The sequence below is a fragment of the Argentina silus genome (assembly GCF_951799395.1).
Source record: "Argentina silus genome assembly, chromosome: Y".
Lineage (NCBI taxonomy): Eukaryota > Metazoa > Chordata > Actinopteri > Argentiniformes > Argentinidae > Argentina > Argentina silus.
The window spans coordinates 44,884,837-44,910,049 of NC_139654.1; the positions used below are offsets into that span (position 1 = coordinate 44,884,837).

Sequence of the window (25,213 nt, forward strand, 5' to 3'; positions counted from 1 at the left end):
AATGATGAGAACCACATTAAAAAGTATTTGGAAAGAAACAAGTAACCCATTGGTAAAACATTTTGCGGATAAGGAATTCATAAAAATAATATATACCACAGGAAGTAGCCATATTGGTTGAACAACAGGTTCAGATGAAAGAAAAGTCAGATAATCAATTAAATAGAACCAATAACGCAACTAGAGGATATGATACGCATGCATCGGATTGCAGGGCCATTTGAGCAATCCATGTGGCTCTGAAGGGGGGCAAAGGTGGACTCTACAGGATTGTGGAGATCATATGAGGGTACTATAGTAGCGCCTACTGGGCTACTGGGGATTTTTGATCACTGGTGCGCATGGTTTTGACCATTGCGCAAGGGGGGAAGTTGTGAGAAAGATAAAAATCCAAGGGTATTGGGCACCCTATGTACAGGCAATGGTAGAAAATGCATTTAAACTTATAGGTTAATTTATTAAAAACATTTAAATTACAAATTTGGTAATGGAATATGGAGACATGATAAAAAAGGTAATTGGGAAGAGATACATGCTTGTTGATATAGATAGATTCAGAAGATGGGCAGAAGCAGGGAACAGGGGTTAAATTTCTAACAAGAGAAGAAATACCCAGATTTGGAATAACTAATGAGATTAGCTCAGATAATGGTGCAGTATTTATTCAGAAAACTGTGAAACAAGTCATACAGCAGTTAAGAATAATGCAAAGATTGGGTTGTGTCTACCATTCACAATCACAAGGAATGGTAGAATGAATAAATGGTACCCTCAAAACAAAGCTGAATAAGATATGTGCCAGCGCAAAGCTTAATTGTGTAAATGGCTTGCCACTTGTATTAATGAACTATCGCATGCAGACTAACAGAAACACGAATTTAACACCGCATGAAATGCTTACGGGTCGACCCATGCCATTGCCATGCAACAATAAGAGGACCTTACAAAGGACCACCGCTTGAACAACGCCAGATAGAATTGATACAATATATGAATTGATTAACTGAGATACACAAAGTTATATGTTCACAGGAAAAAGACAAGCAGCTGGAGCCGGAGACACCCCTGCCCAATCCGAGAACTCCAGGAGACCAGGTGTACATCAAAGTCTTCAGAAGGAAGTGGAACGAGCCAAGGAGAGAGGGACTGTAGTGAGAGCCACCCCCACTGCAATACAAGATCGAGGGAGCCTAACCTGGTACCACTAGAACCACAGCACCAGGGTCCCGAGGCAAGAACTCAGGCAAACCAGAGAAGAAGACAAAGGAATGGGTGAGATTGTACAGGAGCACAGAAGGAATGAGGGCACAGACTTTGGGAAATTAGACTGGTTTGACAACATCCTAGGATCATGGGGAGGAATGTTGGCGAAAATGGGAATAATGGTTGTGATAGTGATTGTAGTGTTAGGACTGTTATTTTGTTGTATAATGCCTGTTTTGAGATCCTTTTTTATACAGAGCACAATTAAGCAGATGAGTGTAACCAGAGGGATAGCTCCAATGGCACTCAACAGAATGGGAGGCCAACTAGACCTATATCCTGTTCTCGACTGGGGAGGCAGCAGTGAGTCTTCTGCCCCCTCATCCGATGATTACGAGATCGTCTACACTCCCAGCCAGGACTAGCCAGCGCTAACAGCTACACCTACATGGGAGAAGCATTGCTACAATCCTCAAGAAAGACGAAACCCTGGCCATACAAGGACTATATTCCCTTTGGGAATATTGACAATTTGAATGGACATTGACGTGTTTTAAAGTCTTATGTGTGACAATTATTGTGTGTAGTACTGATAGAATGACCATGTTGAATGTATGCATAGAGACACAATGGGATGGCTATGGATCAGAGACAGGGGATGGTCCCCTGTGTTGGACATAAAGTCCCATTATAGGTTGATGTGTTGTGTGTTGTTTTATTTTTATTAACAATTTGTGTAATCATTTATATGTAGTTTAGTTGTTGCTCATGGGGACGGGTGCTCGTTTGCAGACCTGTAAAGTGGTTGCTCAATGATTGGATATGGTGAGAACCGTGGGGGAATTTTCCCTAATGAAAGAATGGGTTTTTCGCCCCCACCTGTAAAGGAGGCGTGTCCCCAGGAGCTAATAGAATGTCATGCTGTTGATGTCATACAGGTTATGTTTACTTCTGTGAGTCGCCTATGTATGTTGTCTTGAAATCACTTATATGTTTTATTGCTGTGTCATTGATGTGGGACTATTAAGTCCCAAAGGGGGGAATATATAGTAAATATAAAGACAAATACTAGCCTTAGTAATCCCACACCTAGGGGAAAAGGTCACAAGGACACCAGATGGTCCTGGAACATCTCAGAGGGGTGAGATCACTTAGGTGGGGGCTGACTAGGGGGTATGGATGCTTTGAAGTAGAGTGGTATAGAGCTGTGTAAACATCATCAGGTGATCTGGGGACAGGATGGATGGGTGATAAACACAGTTGTAAACAGCCAAGACAAAAGGGCTTTAGAAAACAGCCTAGATCAATTGATCTCTACAGTAGACTGATCGGCGCCAAGCCAAAGGGGGCGTAGCCCCGGGATGACGAAATGTAGTTCTTGAATATTATTGGTGTATGTAAACAGGAAGTAGACGTTTGTTGAATGAAGGTTGTTGACCTATGTGAAGTCTATAAAAAGACAGGTAACGGAAGTGAAAAGTGTGTTCAACTTTGCAAACCTGACCCGGCTTTGTTCTCTGTGAATAAAGTCTCTGAATGAATCAACAGCTCTGGTTAACGGTATGTTATTTCAAAATACCATGATTTAAATTCCACTACATCATTAACGACTGTTTTCCACACGCTTTTTTCATTGCATTGCCAGATAATCAATTGGTCATTGATGCGTCACGAATAACGACAATGCGTCGAAAATTAAAGAAATGTAAACATGAATTATGTCATTACTGTCTAAGCATCACAAAGCTGTATGCGTAAAGGCGTCAGGAAGACATTCTCGAGACTGCACCTGTAGTGTGTTCACTGTATGTCCACAGGAGTGTAAAGAGGATCAGGCTGCCCTGATGATGGAGGCAGCAGGACCGGCAGCTTTCGCAGCCTACACCCCACTCCCACAGAGGACATCAAGACGGGCCAGGCACACGAGAGAGAGGGCCAGAATGGCTAAAGAAAGAAAGGAAGAGAAGGAGGGTTGGAGGAGGGAGATGGAGGAGAGAGTGGAAGAGGTGGAGGGAGCCCAAAACCTTCTGCATAAGGTGAAGGAGCACACCGATGCAGAGAAGGAGAGGCTGAAGGAGGAGAGAGAGAGGGTGGACAAGGACAGAGAAATGGTGGACAAGGACAGAGAAATGGTGGAGAGGAAGAGGAAGATAGTCAACCATCTTAAAGATAATATGGAGAGGAAGAGGAAAGTGTTGGATAGAGACACTGAGAAAGTGAATGAATGCAATGCAATACTCAGTCGCATTCAAAAGACGCAGGAAAATAACAAAAAGGATTTGGAGGAGAGGATTGTCCAGTTGGAAATAAAGGCGAAAGAGGTGGAGGAGGTGGAGAAAGTGACAAAGGAGATGGAGGAGACTTTCCAGAGGGAGATGGAAAAAACAAGAAATGAGATGAAGAGGAGAGAGAAGGAGGTGGAGGAGAGAGAGAGGGTGGTGCAGGAGAGAGAGAAGGAGGTAAAGAAGAGCGAAGAGAGATTAAAGATGAGTGAGAAGGAGACCGAAACAATGGAGGTGATGAAGAGAAGGGTAGAAGAGGTCGACAGAGAGATGGAGAGAATCCTAGAGGAGAAAGAAATGGAGGTGAAACAAGTGAAAGAGAGGATGGAGGTGATGAAATGGGCAGAGGAGGAGAGAGAAAAAGACAGGAATGAGAAGAAGAAAGAAAAGGATATTGAATGGATGAGAAAGGAGTTGGAGGTGATGAAGAGAGTAGAGGAGGTGGAGAGAGAGAAGGAGAAAATCCTGGAGGAGAAAGAATGCGACGTTAAACGTGTGAGAGAAGAGATGGATGTGATGATAAAGAATATGGTGGAAAGGAGGGAGAGGGAAGTGAAAGAGGAGATGAGGATGAAGACAGAGATGGAGAGAGAGAGGGAGAAGATTGAAAAGGAGAAAGAAAAGGTTATTGAATGGATGAGAAAGGAGATGGAGGCGGGTATGAAGAGAGAAGAAGAGATGGAGAGAGAGATGGAGAGAATCCTGGAGGAGAAAGAAAGGGAGGTGAAACAAGTGAAAGAGAGGATGGAGGTGATGAAATGGGCAGAGGAGGAGAGAGAGAGAAACAGGAGTGAGAAGGAGAAAGAAAAGGATTTTGAATGGATGAGAAACGAGTTGGAGGCGATGAAGAGAGTCGAAGATATGGAGAGAGAGATGGAGAGAATCTTGGAGGAGAAAGAATGTGACGTTAAACACGTGAGAGAAGAGATGGATGTGATAAAGAATATGTTGGAAAGGAGGGAGAGTGAAGTGGAAGAGGAGATGAGAAAGATTACAGAAGATGTCGTGAAGTGGATGAAGACAGAGATGGAGAGGGAGATGGAGAAGATTGAGAAGGAGAAAGAAAACGATATTGAAGGGATGAGAAAGGAGATGGAGGCGGGTATGAAGACAGTAGAAGAGATGGAGAGAATCCTGGAGGAGAAAGAAATGGAGGTGAAACAAGTGAAAAAGAGGATGGAGGTGATGAAATGGGCAGAGGAGGAGAGAGAGAGAGACAGGAGTGAGAAGGAGAAAGAAAAGGATTTTGAATGGATGAGAAAGGAGTTGGAGGCGATGAAGAGAGTAGAGGAGGCCGAGAAAGAGATGGAGAGAATCCTGGAGGAGAAAGAAATGGAGGTGAAACAAGTGAAAGAGAGGATGGAGGTGATGAAATGGGCATAGGAGGAGAGACAGAGAAACAGGAATGAACAGGAGAAAGAAAAGGATATTGAATGGGTGAAAAAGGAGTTGGAGGCAATGAAGAGAGTAGAAGTGGTCGAGAAAGAGATGGAGAAAATCCTGAAGGAGAAAGAAGATGACGTTAAACGCATGAGAGAAGAGATGGATGGGATGATAAATAATATGGTGGAAAGGAGGGAGAGGGAAGTGAAAGAGTTGATGACAAAGATTACAGAAGATGTCGTGAAGAGGATGAAGACAGAAATGGAGAGAGAGAAGGAGAAGACTGAAAAGAAAAGAGTAATGGCGGCGAACCTGGAGTTTGCCAGAGAGAGCATGGAGAGGGCTTTCCATAAAGGGAAACAAAATACAGGTATGCCCTCCATTATCTGCTTACAGTGCATTCTAAGCATGATCCTTTTGGCTTCTCAAATCACCTCAAAATAATTTAGATTTTATCTATACAAATGATAAGACAATTTTTCTCTTTCAGATATTTCAACACAGAGACAATTCTGGAAATCCACAACTATCCCAAACTTACTACCACAATAACTACCCTGCATACTACCACTATAACTACACTTGCCGTTTCAATTCTCTTTCATTAAAGTCATATTCAAAGGCAAACTGTGTGTCATGTTTGAAATGCTGTATTTTACAAGTTGCATAGCTGTAAACTATGTTGAGTGATGATGAGTTTAGGAAGAAAAGGTATGTAAAAAATGAATACTCCTGCACACACGATTGTTACCTCTGCTTATTTATTGTGTCGACGTTTCGGTTTATGACCTTTATCAAAACATTTTTATCTGTGAGGTCTGTATTCCTAACACCACAAAAAGACAAAGTGGTGGTGTTTGTGTTTTTTACATTTACAAGTTGAGGAAGAAAAAACATGGCACATGTATGCACATGGGTTAGATTAGAAACAATCTGGGTAAACCTTAATTTGAAGAGGTATGCATGAGGTCTGTTATGTTTTTCTCTATATGCCATAATATTGATTACAATGATCAACATATTTGTACCCTGAAAAGAACCCAAACTGAACAAGTTCCCCATTATAAGTACCTGGGCATTTACATAGATGATACACTTTTAAAATACATGTTGAAAAAGTGATCAAGAGTTTGTGAGTTAGACTTGTACTTGTTTTGTAAAGAAATGTCTTGCTTCACCTTTGATAATAGGAGGAAGATTGTCTTGGCAATGCTCCTCCCTGTCCGTGATTATGGTGACACAATTTAAAATCACACGACAGCCTCAATTCTTAAACCACTAGACCCGATTTATCACTCTGCTCTGCAGTTCATTTGTAGGCATGTTTTCTGTACCCACCATTGTGTTTTGTATCAGTCTGTGGGTTGGGATTCTTTGACGTTGAGAAGGGCTTATCATTGGATTTCATCTGTATATGAAGCAGTTCTTTTAAAACTCCCATTTTACCTCACATCATTGCTTTTATGGCGACTTAGTGGCGATCAAACTTGCAGCTTGTTACTATTTAATGTGCTACAAGTGATTACAGAATTGAGAAGAACTTTTTAGCTGCTGTGCTCCTCAGATATGGAATGATCTTCAGGCTAGACTGAGGTTGGAGCACTTGGTCCCTTACACTTGTACCATCATCTGCTTTTTAGTGGACAATATATGCAATAAATACCTTTTTTACACAAACATCTTGAATCAGAATGGGTCAGCCCTAGCCTCTTACACAAACAGGGTCACAGTCAATGGGTACAAAACTGGAGCAAACGTGTGTATACCAAGATACTGTACCTCGACTCCTTTCCATTCCAAAAGAAATGTGTCCCTTTCCCTTCACTCAAATGTTGTGGATGACATGTACATAAAGCTACACACTGGTGCAGGTGTGATGTTATGAGAGCTTTAGCATTTAGCATTTCCTGTGTCCAGGCGTTCTATTCACTTCTAATAGGACAAATGAAGGTACACTTGCCTCATAAGGCTCATTCTTGTTTCATTTGTCCTATTAGCTCCTACTGACCTCACTTTACACAGACACAGAGGAGGAGAGACTCAGACTCATTAGAAGTTTATTACTGGATCAGTTTACAAAACAAAACAAAACTGCATGGAGCGTACAGTACAGCAGCGCTTGGAGTACCAGACATGAACACACACCTCACATGCACACACACATCGGAGCTGTCACAGTGGTATACCTTGGATCACACACAGACACACACACACACACACACACACACACACACACACACACACACACACACACACACACACACACACACACACACACACACTCACTCTCTCTCAGGGCTGCATGCGGATAGCTCCATCCAGTTTGATGACCTCTCCATTGATCATGGGGTTCTCAGCCAGTGATGTCACCAGGTGGGAAAACTCTGCAGGGTCTCCCAGGCGCGAGGGGAAGAGCACTTGGCGGGCCAGGAATGAACGCACCTTCTCAGGTTAACCCGCCAGGAGAGGAGTGGAGAACAGAACCTAAGGAGAGGGAGAGAGAGGTTGTCTGATATGGAGAGGAAGGGGGGGGGGAGGAGTGTGTGAAAGAGTGCGTATGTATGTGTGTGTGTTTACTGACTGGGTGCGATGGTGACCACACAGATGTCCATGGGTGCCAGGTCTCGGGCGATGGGTAGAGTCATCCCAACAATACCCCCCTTAGAGGCTGAATACGCAGCCTGACCCACCTACAGAGAGAGAGAGTGAGAGTGAAGGAAGGGGCTGTTGAGACAGTGTTGTGTGTGTGTGTGTGTGTGTGTGTGTGTGTGTGTGTGTGTGTGTGTGTGTGTGTGTGTGTGTGTGTGTGTGTGTGCGTGCGTGCATGGTGCAATGGAGGTCTTGGCGATCTGTTGGTTCTTGTGTGTGATTGGCTGACGGTACTGCAGCATGTTGAACTCTTCCTCACTGCAGGGTCTACTACAGTTGGAGCAGTCAGAGAGCACAGCCTGGGCCCCTGCAACCAAACATACACCCTGAAATATGGTTTGGACAAAGGATCCCAATGTCAAGATAATATTGCTGTAGGGAAGCTACTCTATGACACAATACCATGTGGAAATGTCAATGATTTTCTAAAGATGAGTGGATAGTGGATAGTGGATAGTGGATAGTGGATAGTGCCTGGTGGGGTCGCAGACTTCAGGCAGATTGTTGACCTAATACGAAACATTAGTACTTTATTTGGACATTATATGATACTTTTGAAGCCCTGAAATAGTGGGAGTATGTTTACAAATGTTTTTTTAAAGTTGAGAATCTCTACTTTGACCCCATAATATTTGTTTGATTTCAAATCCAAGTGTAGAGCTAAAAGAACAGAAAATGCTTCCTCTTTCCAATACTTATGAAGAGCACTGTATTCATGTTAATCAGTTGCTTCATTACTGTAATATGTGATGTGTTTTGAACTAGTATTTTGAAATACTGTTTTTAGGAGCCAATGATATAAAACAAGTGCATACATGTAAAGAACATAACACATTTTTAGAGGAGTTCAAATATGTAAAATTCAGTATTACTCGAAAGAAAATATTTGCCCAAAAATATTTGCCCCATAGTCCTTCTTGAATCAATGGGTCTGCAAACTATTAAAACCCGATAGGGATCAAACAGGCAGCAACTATTAGCAGGATGTTAAGATAAAGGCCGACAATAACATCACTGAGTGTTGCCCTCTGCGCAGGGATCCCCTTTCAATCATTCACTAGCCATGGCTTCAACTTCACCTCTCACATACTCTTTCGCCTGTGTTTCATGATCTGAAACACAGGTGTCATGACGGGATAAAATAATCACTTCAGCAGACGTGTCCGGGGTTACTCAGAAGAAGCGATTGAACCTGTAAAGATGGGTTACCTTCCGTACTTCTCCACCGAGACATGAACTCTCCTTGCCTTACTCATCACTCTGATCGTAGTGTAAGAAGTTTTAATAAAAAATATTATTTGTTAGTTAGTTAGTTGTGATAATACATACAAATGATAGTATTGATAATTACAGTTATCTAACAGTTTCAATGATACCTATGACTTGATTGTTTTGCTTTTGTTTCAAGTCAGATTGTTGATTTATATTTGTTCTGACCAGGTATGGATACTGGCCATATGGAATATTAAAAAAACTAGGCATTCCTGGTCCTAAACCCATCCCTTTCCTCGGGACGATAATGGGATATAAGAAGGTTTGTAGAGATTAAGCCCATAAACAACAACATTGTAGACTCTTCCATGATGTGTGTTGTTGTGGTGAAAGCCATGGGAGCTGAATATGAATTGTTTTACCCAGAAAAATGGGCAATAAAGCTTTTGAACGAAAACGAAAAGAGAGGAGTGGGAGCCGGTCTGTAGTGGAAAAGGGCCATCATAGACTAAGCCATAATTCAGGTTTATGACAAGCATTTATGAACTGGCTATTTTTTTGTTTAGTTTTTTTGTTCCCAGGGTGGTTTCACCAATTTTGATTCCAGAAATATGGGAATCTGTGGGGGTGAGTCTGCTAAACTGATCCTGGTTATTGTTAACTATGATGGATATATATATCTCTCAGTGTCTACAGTATACACTCTTAAACCAGGCGGACACTGTGCGATTTTCACAAACACAGACGATCCAACCGACGAAATGGTCTCATACACCAAGACAAATGATCTGTCTTGATGCAAGTACACTGCCCAAGCAACAATTTCATGCTTCCACATTAATAATTTGAATCTGTTATTGAGCGATTTAAGTTTTAAGCTTTTAAGTATTCTGTAGTATGGTCCCAAACACAACTTGTGCGTTGCCAATGTTTGACAACATCCTGGATTCTCATTGGTTGAGGCTCCTATATTGCCTCTGAGCACGTCTCAAACTGCATGAATAAAGAGGAGCCACGACACGTCAGAATTCAAATCGGAAGTGATTGTGTCTTCCCTCCATGTCATTGAAAGGGCAAAAATGTAATTAAAAAAATAAAGAAAAAAAGGGTTCTAAAAGGATTCTTTGGTTGAATAACTCTTATGGGTTCCATTTGCAGTGCCCTGCGTAAGTAATGGGACAAGCATTTTTTCTTCTTTTGCATTATGCAAATGTCCAAATTAAGCACTCATGTTTAGTATTTGGTCCCCAATCCTTTGTATGCAAAAGTGCAAAAGTCTGTGACCCATTGACCCAACCAGACGCTGGGTATCTTCTCTGGTAATGCTCTGCCAGACCTATATTGTAGCGATTGTTGTTTGTTTTTTTAGGATGTTTTGTCCTCCTCTTCAGCAAATTAAATGCATGTTCTATAGGATTCTATAGGATTCACTTTTTGGCCCTGAATAATTTCCTAGTTGCTATGGCAGTATGTTTTGGGTCATTGTCCTGCTGTATGGTGAAATGCCGTCCAATGAGTTTGGAGCAATTAACTTGTACTTGGACTGACAAGATGTTTCTGAACACTTCCGAATTCATCCTCATCAAAGGAGACGTGAGCCAGTTCCAGTGGAAGCCATACATGCCCAAGGCATAACACCCCCTCCCCCATATTTCACAGATGATGTGGTATGCTGTGAATATTGGGCAGTTCCTTTTTTTCTCCACACTTTCTCCGGTACATGTTTTTCCAGAACTCTGCAGGCTCTTTTAGGTACTTTTTAGCAAACCGTAACCTGGCCAGCCTGTTTTTGTGGCTGAGTAGTGGTTTGCACCTTGCAGTGTAGCCTCTGTAGTTCTGCTGGTGAAGTCTTCTGCGGATGGTAGTCTCTGACTCATTGACGCCTACCTCCTGGAGAGTGTTCCTAATCTATGGGGCAGTTGTTGTTGTTTTTTTGTTTTTTTATTATGGTGAGCATTCTTTGGTTATCCACTGGAAGTCTTCCTTGCCATTTGCGATTTCTTAGCTCACCAGTGCTTTCTTTCCTTTTAATGAAGTTCCAAACTGTTGATGTTGGTAGGTTTAAGGTTTTAATGTTTCATTTTTTTCTGATATTTCAGCATCATAATGGCTTCCCTGACTTTCAATAACATCTCTTTGGTCCTCATGTTGACAAGACACCAATAGCAGACTGCACAAATTATGTGACGGAACACACCTGACGAACACACCTGTCAAGCCAATTGTCCCATCACTTTTGTGTAGCCTGAAATAGGGGGATTATGCATAAAAGTGTTGTAATTTCTGAATGATAAACCAATATGTACACAAATAACATCAAATAAAAGATGAGAATCTCTACGTTCTCATTTCAACTCCAAAAAGAAGAAAAAATGCTTCACTGTCCCATTACTTTCGCACGGTACTGTATAACCTTCTGTGGAAAAGGGTTCTACATGGAACCCAAAAGGTTTCTTCAAAGGGAGAGTGGAAGAAGAACCCTTTTTGGTTCTAGGTAGCACTTTTTTTCTAAGAGTGCAGGATCTGTGATGGGTCTGTCTGTCTCTATCTACGGTATATTCGCTTGAATGCCACAGCCTATTTGAGTATTGTTGCTGACCATGTGCATCCCTTCATGGCCACAATTGACCCATCTTCTAATGGCTACTTCCAGTATGATAATGTCAGCATGATAATGTCACAAAGCAAAAGTTGTCTTAAACTGGTTTCATGAACATGACAATGAGTTCAGTGTTCTTCAGTGGCCTTCCCAGGATCTGAATCCAATAGAACACCTTTGGGATGTGGTAGAACGGGAGATTCACATCTTGAAAGTGAACCTGAAAAATCTGCAGGAATTGAGTGATGCAATCATGTCATCATGGACCAGAATCTCAAAGGAATGTTTCCAACATCTTGTGGAATCAATGCCACGAAGAATTGAGGCTATCTTTGTTTTTGCTGGTCTGTAGGATCTATGATGGCCGTCAGCCCATCCTGTGTATCATGGACACAGCCATGATCAAAACCATCCTCATCAAGGAATGCAACTCCCTTTTCACTAACAGGAGGGTAATACGCTAAATTGAAGTTGTTGTATGGGGAAAAAAACATAAGGGCTCCTTAAATAGATAATATCATTGTTATTATAGCATTATTAATAGTAGGTTAATCTTGCAGTTTATAATTATTATTATTTTTCTAGAATATCTATCTCAACAGGCCTCTGTATGACGCCGTGTTTATCGCTGAGGATGATGCATGGAGACGGATCCGCAGTGTCCTGTCTCCCTCCTTCACCAGTGGGCGGATCAAAGAGGTACAGTCCCATCTCTCCTCTCCTTCTTTCATTCATTCCTTTATACAACACAAATAAATGAATGACTGACAACTCTGACGCGCGCGCGCGTGTGTGTGTGTGTGTGTGTGTGTGTGTGAGAGTGTGTGTGTGATTTGTAGTATGTGTATAGTGTGTATTCATTGTTGTTTGTTGTTGTGTGAAGCAACAACTTTAATTAATTAATCCAAGACAAATTTTCATCCGGGACAATAAAGTATATTTGATCTTATCTTCGATAAGTTCAGTGGTCAGATGACAGAGTATAGAATAATAGTTCATCTTTGGAGTCACTTATCTTTTGACTATATACATAATGTATCCTGTATGGATGTATATTCTCAGGCTATATAAACATTAAAATAATTCCTGTTTCAAACATGATATTAATATATGTTTTGCACATATTAATCCACGTATCAATCATGATATTTTTCCATGTATCCTTCCCAACTCAGATGCTCAGGATCATGAAGCAGCACTCTGGTAATTTGGTCAGCAATCTGAAGAAGACGGCTGATAACGATGAGCCCATTGAACTAAAGGAGTGAGTATTTATCTCCGAGACGATAAGGTGAATTTGTAATTTCAGTGAACTCCCCCTTTAATTTTGTGGTTGTGATTCTGGTGGTCAGAGATTGTGTGGTTGTGTTGCAGGTTCTTTGGACCATACAGTATGGATGTGGTCGTCAGTACTTCATTCAGTGTCGACATCGACTCCCTCAACAACCCCTCCGACCCCTTTGTGACCAACATCAAGAAAATGCTCAAGTTTGACATCTTCAGCCCACTGTTCCTCACAGTCGGTACAACTGCCCACATATAGCTTTCAGTCATTTTGTGCTTAATAAATGAAGCTATCGATTTTATTGATTAGACTGACATAAACCACACTGCCAATGGTTTGCGCTCTACTCATTTGACAAACACATGGGCCCTGTCCAGAACCAACCTCTAGTTCCTAAATGCTGGACACTTGGAGATCTGAGTGGATTGGATACAGAAGTGTCTAGGGATAGAGCCTAGGAGTTGTTTCTGGACAGGGCTGTGCATTGAATAGGATTGGAGTCACGTATCATGGTATTTCCTGTTCCTGTTTGTAACCGTGGCATTTCCTGTCCGTCCAGCATTCTTCCCCTTCATGGGTCCTGTTATGGCAAACATGGAGGTATCCCTATTCCCTGCCTCGGTCACAGATTTCTTCTACGCTGTCTTTCAGAAGATCAAGTCCAATCGCGTGGCTAGCACCAGGAAGGTATGTAAATATAACTGATCAAATATACGATCTTCAGCCAGTATTGTGTAATACAATTGTAGAGATTTGGTAGCATCTGGTAGTTCTCATGTGATTTTGATCTGACGTAAGCCTGCTTCCAGAGTCGGGTAGATTTCCTGCAGCTGATGATAGACTCACAGAAAGACAGCAACTAAAAGGGAGAGGAGCAGAGTAAAGGTGCCTGCCTTAAACACACACACACACACACACACACACACACACACACACACACACACACACACACACACACACACACACACACACACACATACACACTGTATACTAGCATCTAACACACACACATACAGTACCTGCCTCAAACACCTATACCTACAAACACACCGTGGAAATACTCTACTTCGTCCCTTTCTCACACCTACCACCCCATTTCTCCCACTCTCCCTCTCCTCCCTCTCATTCTCCCCCTCTCTCCATCATCATAGGATTGAGTGACCATGAGATCTTGTCCCAGGCAATGATGTTCATCTTTGCTGGCTATGAGACCACCAGTAGCTCTCTGTCCTTCCTGGCCTACAATCTGGCAACCAACCCTCACATCATGACCAAGCTGCAGGAGGAGATACACACTGTGTTTCCCAACAAGGTAACCCCTCTGCAGACTCCTATATAGTACTATTCATGTGGAACAGGAAATATGATAGTGACAGTGTTTTAGAGGGTACTGATGAGTGTGTAACCCCTGTGCACTGCAGACTTCTACAGATGGTTAGATAGGTGACAGTATTTTGCAGTGTGCTAATGTGTCTGTAGCATCCCTGTGCAGACCTCTGCCCAGTATTATTCATTTGAAACAGGAAGTAGATAGGTGTTGTTGGAATCTTCAGAATAGTTAAAAGGCCAGTACCTGAGGACCTGAGGGATCTACAGGGTATATACCTTAAAAGCATGTCTGACATGCAGTGGTGTGCATGACCATAGAGTGATTTCTAAACTAATACAATTATCTTAAAATAAATTATAAAACTAACAGGTAATCAGTGCAGAGACTTGTGTGATATGTGCTCTCCATCTGACACGTGCTGCTGCATTTTGTATCATTTGCCAAGAGCTTTCTTTGGTCGACCAGACAGGAGAGTGTTACAGTAATCAAGGCTGCTAGTAACACAAGCATGCATTCGTCTCTCAGTGTCAGCCTGGGAGAGGAAAGGTTGCACCTTTACAGCTGTGTTCTGTAAAGGTCCATGTAATATTCAAGCTTTCTAAAAGCTTCCTAACGGTTGTAGTGACTATCTTTAATCGGTAGCGATCAGGGAACAAGATCCCTTATAATAAATCCCTTATGAATAAATATTTCATTTACGAACGCTGTTTTGGTTCGGAAAACACGCTTTTTAAAATGCAGTGTCCTACCTGACATTCGGTTTGCATATACAGTCATGAGAAAAAGTTAGGACACCCCCCAAAATATTAAGTTATTCTCTTAAAAATATGGACATATCAATATGTTATCTTCTTTCTAACAATGTCTATAGATAAAGGGGATGTAATTGAACAAAAAACTATGAAAATGTAACTTTGTAATCATTTATTTAACGAAAAATTAACAATAATGCCAATTCCTACTGAGGAAAAAGTTAGGACACCCTATGCCCTAATAGCTAGTATTGCCCCCCTTGGCTGAAATAACCTCAATTAGACGTTTCTTATAACTGTCTACAGGTCTCTGACATCAATTGGGAGAAAGTTTTTCCCACTCCTCCTTGCAGAATTCTTTCAGCTGTGTGATGTTCGAGGGGTGTCTTGCATGCACAGCCAGTTTCAAATCAATCCACAGCATCTCAATAAGATTAAGATCCGGGCTTTGACTTGACCATTCCAGAACTCTCAATTTATTTTTCTTGAGCCATTCCTTGGTAGATTTACTGGAATGTTTTGGGTCATTGTCATGTTGCATGGTCCACATCTGCTTCAGCTTCAACTTTCGAACAGATGGTCTCACATTTTCCTCAAGCACCCTCTGATACAATACAAAATTCATAGTGGATTCTATGATGGTGAGCTGACCAGGCCCTGCTGCAGAAAAGCAGCCCCAAACCATGACATTTCCACCCCCATGCTTCACAGTTGGTATGAGGTTCTTGTTCTCAAATGCTGTCTTGGTTTTGTGCCAAACATGTCTACTCTTACTGTGCCCAAATAGTTCAACTTTGGATTCATCTGCCCAAAGCACATTGTTCCAGAAGTTCTGGTCTTTCTCTAGGTGTTCTCTGGCAAACTTTAGTCTTGCCCTGATGTTTTTTTTTGACAGCAGGGGTTTCCTCCTTGCACACCTCCCATGTAATGCAAACTTGTTCAGTCTCTTTCTTATGGTGGATGCATGTACTTTGACATCAATTGTGGCAAGAGATACCTGTAGGTCTCGTGATGACATTCTGGGATTGTTGGAGACTTCTTTAAGCATCTTTCGGTCAGCTCTTAGGCTGAACTTGCTTGGGCGGCCTGACCTGGCCATGTTGGTGGTGGTTTTAAATGTTCTCCACTTGTAAATTATTTTCCGGACAGTGGAATGGCCAATTTCGAATAGTTTGGAGATCTTTTTATATCCCTTCCCAGACTCATATGCATCTACAATTTTTCTTCTGAAGGCCTCAGAGAGCTCTTTTGATCTCGCCATGGTGATGCAACTCACTTCAACAATCAAGAGCAAACCAAACTAAATATCTGAGGTTTAAATAGGACAGGCTCCTCCAAAATCCTCTGTAACGCTGTTCTAATCATTTGCACCTGATGTGGTGCTCTTTATTATAATTTTAGGCATTTTAAGTGGAACTAAATGTGGGGGTGTCCTAACTTTTTCCTCACAAGAAGATTGCATTTCTATTAATTACATTTTACCAATAATTTTTTTAATAATTTGTTTTAGTTGTATTTGTTTAGTTATATTACCTCAATTTTTCAATATTGTTCAAATGAATATCAAATGTCCATATGTTTGAATATGTTGAAGAAGACAAAGGTTTTCATAGGGTGTCCTAATTTTTTCTCATGACTGTAAACATGTTGTGAGTGCCAGGGGTGTTCTAGGGGAGTAGACTGACCTTTCTCTGGTGGCTGCCTCTCCCAATCGTGTGCGCATGCAGAAACACAACAGCTAATGTCCAACACTGCAAGTTCATTTCGGGGGGATATATTATTATTAGGGAGGATGTTGTTGTTTGGACAACTTCAGACAGAATTTCTCCACGATGGCAGATTTCCGACAAACTTACTTACTCTTCTTTAAGTGATACAAATATGTTTTAGTCACATTCTTGATATGGGTTTCAAAATTAAGATCTGAGTCAATGGTGACACCTTGTTTTTTTGCCTGGTGCTTAGTGTTACTGTAAGTAGTGTCTTTAAGTGTGCAGACAGTTTCTCTCTTTCGGCTTTTGCTCGAATGACTAGTACCTCTGTCTTATCTTGGTTGAGCTGTATGAAGTTCTGTGACATCCATATTTCACCAGGAAATCAATCAAACTGAAATTGTTGGGTGATACAGAAATGTACAGCTGGGTGTCATCTTCGTAACTGCAGTAATTAATATTGTGCTTCCTGATGACACTGACGAGGAGTACAGGCCCTAAAATTCAACTTTGAGGAACCCCACAGGTGTGGTCACCAATGGGAAACAAAATGGCCAGTTAAGAACTGGACCAGAGAGGCCAACCCACTTCTCAAGTCTATCAATAAGGATATCATGGTCCACAGTATCAAAAGCTGCACTCAGGTCCAGCAGGACAAGGACAAAGAGCATTTTGGCATCAGCATTAATTAATTAATTCTAAGGTCATTAAGAACCTAGTTAATAACTTAACAACATAGTGCTATCTCAGTGCTATGATCGGCACAAAAGCCAGATTGGAACATGTCAAATGGGAATAAGGAGATTATTTAACAGTTTGAACACCTTTTTTTCAAGAATTATTATTTTTTTGCTTAAAAAGGGAAGGTTGGAGATTGGCCTAAAATCGCTAAGGACTGAAGAGTCTAAGTTACTTTTCTTCAGGAGGGGTTTCACCATGGTAGTTTTAGGTGCAGATGAACAGACCCCCACTTTGCTGAGCATTTCTGTATGACCACTGCAAAAGAGTTCATAGTGCTTCCATGTGGTGGAAGGTGGGGTAACAAGTCATCAAACACATCTTCAGGTCTTGCCTGAGTGATCCTCCTCACCTAATATTGGTTCTCTTATCTCAGAAGTATGTTGCAAATTCCTCACATTTGTAGGTGGAGAGCAGATCACCAGGTGTCTTGTGGGCGGGATTTATAAGGCTGTCAATCGTTGAAAAGAGCACTGTTTGAGTTGTTATGATTCATTATCAATTTTGAGAAATGATCCCGTCTGTCTTGGCGTTTTTTTATTGCCTTATTAAAAGCAGAAAGATGCTCTCGAAGAATATCAAGGTGGACCTGCAGTTTTTGTCCGCTCAGACTTTCTGCAAATTCTTTTAAATTTGGCCACAGCCTTTTTCAGTTTGACTGGTGCTACAGAGTCGATAGTTGCCCTTAGTTTGGTGTTGAAGCTGGTTGCTAAATCATTATCACAGGAGGAAGCTGTTGATGGTGTACTATTCATATTCATATTCATCATGAAATTCTCATCTGCTCAGCGACATGGCTAGATAAATAATAGAGTGAAAATATATTTTTCCCCACTTCTAATAGACTGACATGCATTCATGTTTAGCCAGGTTTCAGATAAAAACATTACAGTGCAGCTTTCGCTCTGAGATAAGATCAATAAAGGTTTTGCCAGATAGGGACCTAATATTCAAAAGCACCATGGTAATGTTCTCTGGGCTGTTCGGTGCTGCCCGGCCACAGTTAATGGAATGGATACCAAGTTATTCACATTTGAACCACCTGACAGTTTTCTTGTAGTCTGTCGACTGTGATAGGAAATAATAGACTATAGCACATTCAGTATTCCAAGCAGTCAATCCACTAAAAGCAGCCCAGTTTAGTGGCATTTTGACTTCTGATTGATCCTTGTGTACATCTATCATTTACATTGTTCAGTGGAATCTAAATGTATTTTCTTCTAACTATCAAGATAACATTATTTAGCGATTTTTTTGTTTATTCATGTATAACAAAAAAGCAAGACACTATTACACATGTACATTGAAAGTAATGGCGTTCTGTATGCGGGTGTCATGAAATTAGGCTATGCAGATTAGAATAAGTATAGTACTGTGTTCATTTCCCCCCAAAAAAACACAAAAAACTAACAGCTCTTCAGATTTGCGACGAAAAAGAGTTAGTTCTGGGCTACGGCTACGTGAACGACCAATCACTAGTGCTCATGTGAGTGTAATATCCCTGTGCAGGCTCCTATCCAGTACGAGGCTCTGATGCAGATGGACTATCTAGACAGCGTGATCAACGAGTCTCTCAGGTCGTACTCCATCGACTTGAAAGAGTCGCCAAGAAATCTGTTGAGATCTGCGGCATCACCATCCCCAAGGGTATGGTCGTCATGATACCCATCTGGACCTTGCACCGTGACCCCGATGTGTGGGAAGACCCAGAGGAGTTCAAACCAGAGAGGTAATGGGCCACATCTTAACCACAACCACAATATCAATCACAACAGCAACGATAAGAGCAGTGTTCCACAAACAACCATAAAACAAACCTAAATGCGACGACCAAACACAAACAGGTTTCTTCAACCATGTATAACCATCATATTACTGTGATTTAATTGATATGTTCTTTAACCCCTCCTCCTCTGAACTCTCCGTGTGTAGGTTCAGTAAGGAGAACAAGGAGAGCATCGACCCATACACCTACATGCCGTTCGGGTTGGGCCCACGGAACTGTATCGGGATGCGATTCACTCTAGTATTGATGAAACTGGCGATGGTGGAGATTCTACAGAGGTTCAACTTCACCGTCTTCAAAGAGACAGAGGTGAGACAAAATAATGATACAATGATTGTAAATATAATTTTGTACCTATGACTTTGTTGCGTTTCTATATGTAGCAGAGGTGATTTTGGAATCACACTCGGGTGATGAGGTAGCCCTGCCTGAGACATGTAAACTGAAGTGTCGCCCTCAGACCTTGAGGATGTCCTCTTGGCTTAATAGTAGCGTTTGTGTCTTCCACATGGGAGACCCGGGTTTGAACCCCCATACTACAATTCTGTACTTGAGTACTGCATGAGTATGTACTCCCCATTTAATTTCCCAGATTGCATTTTTCAGTACTAGGCGCCAATCATCCTCAGTATAGGCTACCTACTAAATGATGGAAGTGTGAGATTTAAAAAAAAGCTATTTGTATTTCTGCAAAACTCCCTTCTTTTTTTATGTCTTTTATGCGTTTTTATTCAAAAAAAAAATTCATGCTGTTTCCTTTTTATCTATTTTACGTAAAGCACTTTGAATTGCCTCTGTGTATGAAATGTGCTATATAAATAAACTTGCCTTGCCTTGCCTTGCCTCGCCTTGCCTCTGGGCTCTGCTGCTACTGTATGCTGCTCTCTTTGTATCTGTCTATTAGTGGAGGTCCAGGACTAGTTGTACAGAGACAGTTGTTGTCTGTCGTCTGCAGGGCAGGGATTTGCATGTGACTTGTGCATGTTTTGTACTCGTCTGGTAGTGGGTCTCTATCATCACGCTAAAAACGTGTGTATAATCACAAACTAAATCATAACATGAGAATGAACAACATGCCATCAAAACATGACAATAAATAGGTGTTAGATTAGATTCAACTTTATTGTCATTGTGCAGAGTACAAGTACAGAGACAACGAAATGCAGTTAGCGTCTAACCAGAAGTGCAAAAAAGCAGAAAAGTGCAATGTGAACAATATATACAGGTAGAGCAGTATAAGCAATATATGAGCAGTATAAGTAGTGCAGTATAAGCAGTATATGAGCAGTATAAGCAGTATATGAGCAGTATAAGTAGTGCAGTATAAGCAATATATGTATTAACAGTAACATTATAAGCAGAATAAATATAGAATGCAGTATGAACAGTATAAGCAGTATATGAGCTGTATAAGTAGTGCAGTTACCAATGTATTGGGTCTATCTATGGGTATCGTAGTGCAGCAGTAGTCAAAATGTACCTGCATTTTATCGGTTGAAGTGCCATCTCATCTGTCATAAGATTTGACTTGTAAAACTGAAAAGTAGGATACAACTAATAGCCTAAATGTATAAACACAGACCACAACCAAAAAACAACATGGGAAAATCGTTTACGCATCCTCTGCAGCAGGAACAGTGCAGAGAAAAAGTATGTACAGTAAACCCCATAACTGAATACACTTCATACGCTTCAGCGCGACACAGAACGCCTATACTGCAACAAAGTAAAAAGATGAGACAGACACGTGTCTTCAATAACTTGCATGTTTAATCAAAATACAAGCATTCGGCACATCGTTAACTTGTAGGAAAGTTTAATCAGGTTTTATCAATTGTATTATTTTAAATGTGAAATAAATATCATCAGTGCAGAGGCTATAACACACTACAAAAGTCACATTAAATCACGGAAAGTAGGCTAGGCTAATTAACGGAACTATATGAATATACAGCCCGAGCCCAGTCCAGGGTTCTGAAAGCGACAAGTAACAAGTGTGCCCATCAACTGTCTAGATATTAGGCCTATACGTAACATTTAGTCCTCCACTTTATATCACAGGTAGTATAACGTTTAAAATGACTACAAAACAAAAGCAATATAGTCTACAGTGAACGGCGCATTGTCCATTTGTCATACATGTCCAAACAGACCTGCTCACTTGAATAGGAAAGTAGCGCGGCGGTTCGTTGCTTCAGCAAACCTCTCGATGACTTTACTGTTGAAATCCATCTGTCCCTGGATCAATGCATTTTCAATGGAAATCATGTCAAGGCCGTTCAGTCGCTGGTGTCTGTTCTGTTCTGACAGATGTATAATGTCTTTGAATCCAGCCGATGCCCAAATAGTCTCCACCAAAAATCATACATGGGAAACAGAACAGCGCATGTTTCGAGGTGGTAGCGGTTAGCCATCTCTTTTTGTCAAACCATTCCTGTTGGCCCTAAACGTTTTATCTCCAACTTCTCTTCCAAAGGCAATGTACTAAACCGCATGGTCAACAAATAATCTACACGATTCATTGTGAAAACTTTAGCTAGCTAGCATTAGCGATAGACGTACAGTAGATGAACTGAATTGCTTTATGATTATTTCCTGTCATGTCAGACCACGTTAACGACATTAGCGTTTAATAGTTTTTGGCCACCTGTTGCTAGGCAGAATTCATACCCAATATAATTTGCGTGAGGTTTTTCCTGCTTACGCCAAACACGCTCACGTTGTTCCCCTCGCAACGATGGGGCAAGAGTGCTCCGCTGCCCCACAGCAGAAAGACGGGACAGGGAGCGCAGTCCGCACACACTAGTAATTACTAGTAATTAGTAATTACTCCAAAAACTATACGGATTATGAGTCAAGTTTTATATATTTATACACACCAATTTCACCATTTAATCTATTTTGTATTAAATATAAAATACTTATTATTATTACTAATAAAAAATATGACTAATAATTGTTTCGTATTTGGAATGTACTTTATGAGACTTTATGTTTGTAATGTACTTTATAAAGAAAAAAACCCTGTATATCCCCAAATTTGATTCTATGCAATATGTTTTTTCAAATGTTGTATTTGTCTTGTAGGCTACTTTTGTGTAAGCCGTATATTGTGGGTAAAATGCACTATAAATTCAAATGAACTTAAACTTAAATGTGTATTGCAGTGGAATCCGATCCGCGTGTAAATCGAATCAATTTCCCATTGACATGAATGCAAGATTTACGCGCGCGGATTTGGAGTTAGGATTCCACCCAAAATGCGTTGCCATTGGTATCATTATGACGTTGATATGTACACAGAATTGAGAATGTTCTGCAATAATACACAAAGTTCTTGAACTTTTAGTTCAGTGGCATAACGAGCTAAGACGCAACCTGAACCTGTGCAATCAGTATTACCAGAGTGAGATATAAAGAGATTATAACCGGAAGATTCGGCGCTTATACACAGCCTACTGACTGAGGTAGGCTAATGTAGGCCAGAGATGTAGTATAGTTGACATATAGTATAGTTTTATAACACTTGTATTTGTAAATACTTGAGACGGCATAGGCCGACTACCTTTACAGCATTTGGACAAGGGACGCGTAAAAATGTCACTGAGAGATATCTGTCACTAGGAGATGATATTCCCATTAAGTCGAATTCAGCGTTGGATATTTCTATATGCCTAAAAACTCACATCTTTAGAAAGGCCTTCCTTTAGGTCCTGTCCTCTTGTTGTTGTTAGTGTTTTGTTTGTGGTTTTGTTTGTGTGTCTATTGCACTCAACTGCACAGGCTTTGAAATTGTCGGCTACAAATGAAAAACACATTCCAAATCAAATATATTTTTTATTATTATTATGAGAGACCTAAATGCATGAATTGAATTAGGGCTATTTTAATTTTGCCGAGGTCTTCTGCTTATTAGCCTATAGGCTCCTACCTGTACCAGGCCGATTCCAGTTAATAAAATGTGCCCATTATATGGCCACTGATATTTGACCTGTTGGCCACAATTGCAGGCTATATTTCAAGGCGTGTCAACAAACATAGCCAGCCAACCCACACTGGAAGCTTTTGCTGACTCTAACATAGGCCTCTGACAGGACCAAGTCACTTCGAACCATTGCATCGAACGCTGATAAGAGTTGTTAGGCAGTGAATTACCATGATAGTCATTCCAAACCCATTATGACGCCAGCCGAACGCACATTATAGATAATAACATTTCTTTGCTGCCAATCGGTGTACTGGTATTTGTTGACTGATTCAGAAGGGCAAACTCAAAGATTGTTATCCCATTCTCATTTGGGGAATCTTTCTGACATTCCTGTTGCATTATAGTATGGGTGTGTGGAGATTATTTCAATCATTTTTGTTTGTGTTCTATCTACTGTAGGTGCATAAAAACAATGGAGGTGAAAATATATATGAGTATTGAGGATATCAGGAAGGAGCATGAGAGGATTAAGACAGAGAAGGCAGAGTTTGAGAAAAAGATAGAGGAATATGAGAAACAAAAGAGAAGGGACCAAAAAGTTAGGCAGAGGGAGGAGGAGATCCTGGTCAGAAAGGCAGAAAGACTGCAGGAGGACAGGAATGAGTTCAATAGGGAGAGGGAGGAGATGAACAGTGGGATCAAGATCCTCATGATGGAGAATGAGAAAGAGAAGGAGTCCTCAAAGGAGATACTTAGAAAGGCTGAGAAGGCAGAGGCAGAGTTAAATATGATGAGGAAGGAGAGCGTGAAAATCCAAAGAGACGGGCAGAAGGTGGAGCAAGAAATGCTCAGGATGTGGAAGGAGAAGGAGACATTTCTCAAGGCCAAGAAACAGATGGAGAAAGAGATGGAGAAAAATATGGTGGCAGTCAAGAGGAGAGAGGCCCTGGTGATGGAGGCCGAAGAAAGACTTAAACTGAGCAAGGAAAAAGAGAAGGAAGAGCAGGAGAAGGAGACCTCAAAGGAGATGCTTAGAAAGACAGAGAAGGTCGGAGCAGAGTTGCAAATGATAAAGAAGGAGTGGATGAAAATCAAAAGAGACGGGCAGAAGGTGGAGCAAGAAATGCTCGGGATGTGGAAGGAGAAGGAGACATTTCTCAAGGCCAAGAAACAGATGGAAAAAGAAATGGAGGCAGTCAAGAGGAGAGAGGCCCTGGTGATGGAGGCCGAAGAAAGACTTAAACTGAGCCAGGAAAAGGAGAAGCTAGAGCAGGAAAAGGAGACCTCAATGGAGATGCTTAGAAAGACAGAGAAGGTCAGAGCAGAGTTGAAAATGATAAAGAAGGAGTGGATGAAAATCAAAAGAGACGGGCAGGATGTGGAGCGAGAAATGCTCAAGATGTGGAAGGAGAAGGAGACATTTAAAAAGGATAAGAAACAGATGGAGAAAGAGATAGAGACCATCAAGAGGAGAGAGGCCCTGGTGATGGTGGCTGAAGAAAGAGCGAAACAGAGTCTGGAAAAAGAGAAGCTAGAACAGGAGAGGGAGACATTGAAGAAGGTGAGCATGGTGACGATTAGAGAGATGGTAGAGAACCTATAGACTAAGTAGATGAAGGTGATTGTTGCTAGTTTTACTATAGCATTTAGTCCATGACCTTCAACTCTCAGTTGAATTTGTCCAATTCTTGTCTCACCTTGCACTCCCCTCTGATGTTACTTTTTTAATTTCAGATGAACGATGGCTCCAGATATGCCCCAACCCTCATGTTCTCGTTGAGAGCGACTCCTCTGATGGCTCAGCTGGTACACAATCAGGCAAACCAGGGGACGAGCCTTTCTGTCAAAAGCCTTGTTGATGTGGCCCTGGCTGAGAGCGTGTGGGGGTGCAGAGATAAGACAGGGGACTGCACATGCCGACACTGTTAGCCTGGAAACCTCAACACAATTGGCTGCTATTTAGGGATACATAGCAAATCAATTTATATAGTTGTCTTAAGTTCAATAAATTAAGTTGAACATTAAATTAAATTGACTTCCTTTCTCTACCACTGTGACTGCTTGTGGCATTTATTATTATAGAAAGTCTTACTTGTGATGACCGTGTTGTATGTAGCTGAAGATGAATGTAGCTATTTTTTTAAGTCGCTCTGGATAAGAGCTTCTGCTAAATTACTCAAACGTAGGCCTAAAGTACATAAAATAATGTATCCATTTCCTGTTAACCATCTCTAAACCCTAGATGGCAGTATTTACTCTTACACCAGAAACGTGACCAGTTTCACGTGTGGATGCAGAAGAAATAGCCTCCCAATCTGTTTCTGCAAGGAACTTCTAATTTATGGATTCTGTAC

General features: G+C 41.2%; 1 pseudogene across 1 annotated transcript in view; it reads left to right on the top strand.

Annotated features, from left to right (window-relative positions):
* The window catches only part of LOC310824147 (cytochrome P450 3A19-like), a 64,685-nt pseudogene that overhangs the window by 29,393 nt on the left and 10,079 nt on the right, over positions 1 to 25,213 (top strand). Inside the window, exons 2-4 of the transcript in view lie at positions 13,765 to 13,925; positions 18,655 to 18,874; positions 19,078 to 19,240. The product of the transcript in view is annotated as a cytochrome P450 3A19-like (transcript). The remainder of the gene's footprint in view (positions 1 to 13,764; positions 13,926 to 18,654; positions 18,875 to 19,077; positions 19,241 to 25,213) is intronic.